The sequence below is a fragment of the Anopheles ziemanni genome, chromosome 3, assembly GCF_943734765.1.
Source record: "Anopheles ziemanni chromosome 3, idAnoZiCoDA_A2_x.2, whole genome shotgun sequence".
Lineage (NCBI taxonomy): Eukaryota > Metazoa > Arthropoda > Insecta > Diptera > Culicidae > Anopheles > Anopheles ziemanni.
This window is the reverse complement of record NC_080706.1, coordinates 3,190,151-3,197,510: the sequence shown is the minus strand read 5'-3', so window position 1 is coordinate 3,197,510 and position 7,360 is coordinate 3,190,151.

Here is a 7,360-nt window from a genome sequence, read left to right as displayed (position 1 = left end):
AGTGAAAATCATGCAATAAGTAAAAGTCCCGCAAAAAGGAATGATTAAGTATTCGCGGCACGTTCCGCATTTTAGGGACACATTATAATAAGCAAAGTTATGCTGTCCAGGAGTTCGTGAAGCAGCACCCAGCGCACTTGCACATTCGCACCACTGACTGGCACAAACGACACGAAGCACAAACCCCCGGTATTAGCCGGTACTTACCGGCTTCGGTTGAGATTTCTATTTGCATTCGATGGCGCTACGGCATGACGTAGTCGCACATAACCTTCCATACTTCTGCTGCTGCTTCTTCTGAACCGGCAAAGGATTACATGGCAACGTCAGGGAGGGGTGCGGTACAGGAGATATCGCGTAATGGTGTCCGAAGGTTCACCGTGGTCTGCCATCGTCCACGCACGCAAGAAGAAGACACACGTTTAAGCATGGTCGGATTACGGATTTTCGGATTCACCTGTCACCCCTGTGTTGGCCTTTTCGGGTGTACGTCTTCGCCTGAGCTGGCCAGTCATACCGTACCGTGTGGCTTATCTTTACAAATATTAATTATGAACGCGATGATAACCGCCGGCTTCCAGGAGCTGTGGAGTAACCACTTTCCGTGGACCTCATGGCATAGACATAGATTACACCGAAAGAGTGGTTATCCGCCAGACTCGTTGACCGACTGTCTTTACCATATGCCGCCACCGTCGCCGCCACCACCACCGTAGCTCCCTGTTTTTGCTCCCCTCCACTCCCCCAAAGACCCACAAAAAGATAGTGGATCATGGGAAATCTTATAATGCCCGATCCAAGGTGCGTATTAATTATTTTTGACTTCGCCGTGTCGGCATTATCAGTCACGCTGGGGAAAAAAAAGATCAATCCGCTATATCCGCCCGATATCTTGGATGCGGCTGTCATGTCCGATTGATTAAGGGATCTTCAAGTCGGTTTTTCTTGTTGTTTGTATTTTGAAGCTTCCGAACCATTAATCCATTGGATACAATCCCAAACGAGCTTGAAGATACGGCGCTTCCCTTTCGAGGAATGTTTTGTTTTTACGTCAGAAGGAAATGGTTATCTGTTAGGACTAATACTTTCCTCGAAACGTTATGCTGACATACCTCGATAAAATGTGTCCATGTCATATTGAAACCATGCCCTCAGCCTTTCTAATCTATGTTTTTTGGTTTAACATAACAAAAATCTATTTTTGTACCTTCTTAAGCTCAAGTAATACTTTGCTAACTTCTTGTAAGATTTTCCACACCGTCACAATACATCCAGAAATAAAAAAAAGAAATCTAATCAACATGGCACATTGCCTCTATCGTGTGGGAATGCACTATGTTCCCTGATGTTGAGTACAATGGGGACGGGACTCGACTGTGGACCCGTCAAGGCCAGCACCTTGTCCGATAAGCGTTTTCTTGAGGACGTCATGGTCCACGTCCCCCCAGTCTAGCATCTCTAATCACGCGCACAGATTTTCGGAATGAATATCTGTCCAATATGCCATTCCAAAGTGGTCGTTTACTTTTTTCTCCCTTCCCCCCCACCATCTTTTTTATTTTTTGATCGCCATCACCTTCCATTCAAGTTATCTGTGCCCAATGTTTGCATGGCAATTAGCGCGGATTGCGCGAAGTCGTGTACGAACGTTTTGCACTGCAGGCGCCAGAGCCTTACTCAGGGGTTTCTTCATACTGTGAACGTTGCGTTGCAGAATTTTTTGGAGGAACACGAAGACGCTCTAATCGAAGCTGATGCGTGCTACTTCACTCTCCACACGCTGGGTCAACGGTTTTTCGGGACGAGACGTCGACGCGATCGACGAAAAATTCCGGTTAGCGACAACGGTGAAAACTAGGATGGCAAACAGACCAAAGGGAGTTTCGGATTGCTGCCTCACGAAAGCGAAATGTAAACACCACACATAATGAAGCAAGAAAAAACACAGAGAGAGCAAAGAAAAAAGGAGTCCGTTTATGATTTCCGCAAATTTGCAGCATGTTTTCATCAATTGTTCTGTTTGTGTTACTTATGATTTTTGATAGTTTTCTTTACTGGCTTTTTTTTTTTCTTTCATCACACATCTCACGCGTTCTCCACTGATTTTGCTTGTTTACACAGTTTTGATCGTTTCGGTTTTTTTTCGTCATCTCCTCTATTTCGTGACAGTTTTCAACAACCGTCTGTTATTGTTTTCTGCGGACGTTAGTCGAGGCGGGAAAGGTTTTCCCTACCCTTTCCTAATGTCCAAAAAGATACGCCCACTTTCTGTCTTCTGATATTCATCGGTTTAACAATTTAAAATCAGTTGTCAGTTGTTTGCTTGTTCAGCTACTAGTTACTTTGTTAAACTTTCGCTCTAATGTTGTCAATTCACAAATGTTTCGTTTTGGTTTTGTGTTGTTTTATGTTTTGTTTATCATTAATTCAACAATATCTGCGTATTTCATTAGTGTATGTGGTAGGAATAATTTGAGACTGCGTCGGTTTTTGATTTTGGTAAATACGTTTATTTTTGAATGCTTTAATATATCTTTATTTTCGCCTCACCAACATTGCTTTTTGTATCTAGTAATACCTTTTCGTTTTTTTAAATCTGTTTGAGTTTTTTCTTCTTTGAGTTTATTTTTCTTTTATTTATTTGTAACAACCCGATGCTACACCGGAAGGATGCAGTTGTAACAGAACGAACCGCGTGGCATCATCAACGAGGTGCTTTAAAACATTACCAGTGTTTTTTTCTTATTTTGTTGTCTGCCCGGATCATGAACATAGTTTTTGTGGGGATGCATGTTTCTTACCATGTTTTATATATGTACCTCTTCACTTTTCGCTGAATTCCCGTTTCGTTCCGTTTTTTTCTATATTTTATTCGCTGGATTTTTAGTCTGTTTGTTACGTTTCACAACAAAATGAACAAATAGAACTACATCGATGAATATACAGCAAAAGTGATGAAATATTTGTATATGTATATGTATATGTATATATATATAATATATATCGTAGGCTTCATTCGAATAGCTTCCCTTTCTAGCACCCCCCGCTCGCTCCATACACACTTTCTGAAACTTGCTGTGTTATTCTCTGTGTCTTTTTTTTTAACTTCTTACTCACAACTCTCGTCGACCTGTGTCAATAATATATAATATACTATATGTTTTTGTCCGTCTTTTCGTTTATGTATATATATTTCTTGTCCTGTTTTTTAATTATTTATTTTTATTTCGTTTTGTAAACTGTAGCCGAACGTATGTTTACAACTGTTTTGTTTTTAATAGATAATACAATGGTTCATTGATTTGTTGGTTTTTAAGTAATATTATTGTAATAGCAATAATTTAGTAACACTTGTATTTGCGTTTATTGAATTAATTATAATTTAATTATTGTATTAGATTTCGTTATCTTTCTTCTTCTTCTTCGTCCCCGTTGCAGATGGCTTTTCAGTAAACACCCTTTGAGCGCGGTACATTGCTTACGATAATCCGCAATATCGTTGTTGGCCTTCCTATGCCACCAAATGCTGCAGTCCAGCGTGACCTTATCCGTAGTAGTAATCCCGGCAATAGTCTTTCTGGCGGTTTCAAATTGTGTTCCGCGCCAACGGGAAGGACATTTCCACCTCTTCCCGAAGCCTCAGTACACGCTCCGTTTCCTTCTCAGTAGATTTGTACAGTCAATACTTTCAAATTTCACCGCACCCTTCATTCATACAACAGAATCTTATCTTCTATGCTCCAGGCCTACGTCGTCGTCGTCGTCATCATCATCATCATGATCAACTGGTAACACTATTATTGCATTGCTTTTAATTTATCTGCTAATGATCTCGGGCCCACTTCGTGGCAAAAGCGGGCGCCGGAAAACAGCAACGAAAAAGAAAACGGGTTTCCTCTATCGAATCTAATAAACGTAACGCAAACTGGTCTCAGTTCCATGCAACAACGATACGGTTTAGGTAGTGTGTTTGCTCGCTCTAAATTCACTCTTATCTAATGTACTTTGCTGTTCTCACTATCGTCTCGCGTGCGCGCCCCAACGCACTGCTTCGCTACACGATTGATTTGTATCACTAGAAAAACGTAAAAGCTAACACTTAAACTTAGCAACAACTTGTCTACTTACAACGAAACGTACGCGTGGTTAACAAATACAGAACGTAAAACAATTGCGCGCAACAATTGTCGCGAAGAGCGTACATGCTAAGAACAAACAAAAAAAAAAGGTTAAAAGTAAAACTCAACGATTCTTACTACTTCCTACATTAATTATTGCACCACCGGGACCTTTTTGTGCCTCGTCGTTTGTCGTTCCTATGTGTTGGGTGTTCGAATGTGCAGCAAAACCACTCAAACGATCGGGCGGCAGACATTCTTTTGCCCTATCAAAATACTGATCCAGCGACAACCACTACCGTCACATAACAGTGAAAAGTTGAAAAACGGGACACACATCGTAGTCCAGCAAAAACAAAAAGAAAAAAATGAAAAATAAAATTCCCCAACTTCAAGACGTCAAGCGGATCGGGCCAAGAGTCTCGTAAATCCCTGAAATCTCCTAATCTCATCCTAGTGCGCAGCATTACGCGATTCACACACGAGCATCTGTTTGAACTAGCGCAAGCTGACACATGCCAGGATAAGCGCACTGTGTGACGGGTGGAAAATCATTCCCGGACCTTGCCTTTGCGCTTGGCAAAAGGGTAAAGACGAGATTGTAAATCTTTCCTCGTAGTAGGCCGCCTGCGATGACAGTTCGGTTCTGGCGGGTCGCACCTCCGTTTTCCAAACGGAAGCACCGTAAAGTTTGCGCCCAAGGAAAGCGTGCCCGTACTTATCACGTTCTAATGCTCGGTTCAACAAATCAGCGAACAAACTGCCATAAGTATGAGATAATACATTCATTGCCTAGTCGGCCTCCTCCCGCTGGTCCGAAGGTATCCCTTTGTTTGTCCCCTGTCAATCTTCGCGACGCTTAGCCCCATTAAACAGAGCAACTATTGCGGTGGCCAAATAAGTACTGCCCTGTGCAAATTAAGCACTTTCGTTCCCTTCTTTCTGATTCAGGGGTCGTTCATTGTTGTGTGGTGGAAAAAAAACGTAATCTAATGGAACTCTATCGTGCACGCTAACCTTCCACAACTAATAACGTCATTGGTTACATCGTGAGCAACACGTTCGTTTTAGGTATGATTTGGTAGTGACGCCACTAGCGACATCCCCACGGACAGGTGGGCATCCAGAATTCCCATCGCCAATGTGGTGACGTTGAGCATGGCACGATTTTCCTCTTCCTCCCCCTCTGGACTTCTTCTATATTCCTCCTGCACAAACTTAGAGTCGATAGAGCTGTCCCCGCGGGGAATCAGCGAATCTGATCCAGCTGGCCAGTGAGCACGCGACCGTTTGCTCACGGTTTACTATAAATTTCGGCGATTATTGTCATATACAATCGGGCATATAATAGTTTCGCTGCCGCAAACTCCATTAGCAACCAGTGCACAGCAACGTGTTTGTCTCGTGCGTGTGTCTACGGGGAATCGCCCCGTAGACAGTTTCGATTCAAGGAACCTGGGCAATGAGGTTCTCGGTGCGCCCCGGTGGGTAGGGAGGTTAGGGAAGGAAATGGGAGGGGGAGATAATAGGCAAGCTCATGAAACACGTTTTTAACCAGAAACATCAATTACAAAACATGATATCGATAAATCAGTGACGTTATTGTAGCCTTCGGAGTTTTGCCCGGTTGTCGTGAATCCCTCCGGGTCGTCGAATCGAAACTCCAAACGTTCTACTTTGGGAAGAAAAACAACCCCCTTTGCGAGAGGGGACAATCCATGGCGTCATCGTGGGGAGGCCGCCGATCAAGGGACCGCGATCGTCGATCACGTTGCTAGATCTCCGATGAAGGGAGAAGAAGATACAACCTTTCCCCCATCCCTCCCCATCCACCCCCCCAGGCGACTGCGTAAACGAAACGCAATTAGTTAAAGGGCAAACACACGCCACGCCACGGAGGTTTACCGAGCATTCCAGACTTCTGACTGCGCTGACATTTCTCATTTCAGCCCCGTTGGAGTGGAATGTGTTTGTATTTTGATTCCCTTCTAAGCGTGTCTTACAGTTTGATGGGTGGAAAATGTTATAGGATTCTGCGCTGGAGATCAGAACAGCTGTACAATCCATCATTACCCCGCTAGAGCGTGAGTGATGTCTATTTTCCAAAAACTTAAACGACAAATGATTCACTACACACGAGCGTGCCCTTTCGTTGTGCTCGCACAGTGTCGAAGATGTTGATAACTGATGCTACCCAGTTCCTCGCGCCCCTTGTCGCCACCCGCGCCGCTTGCCGATATCTCCCGGCGTCACAAAGTTTTGTCGCCCCTTTAAAAAAGCTGCAACACAAACACAGCCTTGCTGGCAAACGCACCAACTCTCCGGAGACACTGTTCGTCGCGCCCGCGAGATAATGGGAGGAATTCTTGGCCGTCGTGCATGGAAAACTTGTCAACTTCCATCCGTCGGTGGTGGTAGAAGAAGCCGAACATGGGGCAGCAAGTGGTGGCAGCGAGCGAGCGAGCGAAATAATAGGGCTGATAAGCGGTCCCCGAACATGCTGCTGGCGCCGTAATTGTCACCGTGAAGATTATGCGGGATTTGTAGGACCGGGGAGTGTTGGAGCCAAAGGGTACGGGAAGATTAGGACAGGTAGAATGGGGGTGGGGGAAACAGAAAAGAGGCAGAGGTCCACCGTCGCCACGCAACGCGAATCGCCAACGTCACGGGGCAGTCATATGAATGAACTTTATCTATAACACGCTCTTGAAGTATGTCCCACATCGTCGTCACCCGACACAAAATCGTCAGCAGCGACGTGTCGTCGTACGCCATCAGCGGCAAGCATAGAATAATTGATCGCGATTCGTTCCTTCGCATGGGTTTCTTCCACCGCACATGCCGCGAGAGACTAACCTCTTCTCCGTAGCTGACCGCTTAGGGCTCTATCTTGCCTCGAACGACGGCGACCACCGACGACTACCATTGTACGCTGCCATAAACAAATAAATCAAATGGCTAGCCAATCGATTGAAGTATTGGAAGCATTAAGGCAGCCACGACCCACGCCAACGGTGGGTTTAAAACATTGCTCACTCGGGATCCAATTGATCAGTTTGATAAAATTGATATAAGCTCCCAATCGTCATCGTCGTCAGTGGCCCCTTTGCGTGCTGGGTCATCGCCATCGGTACTACTGTACGTGAGAACGACGGACCTTGGATCAGCAACCAGTAGCACACACACACACAAAATCATGGGTAGCTGAATTAGATTAACCGTCCCAACAATGCCTTCAATTC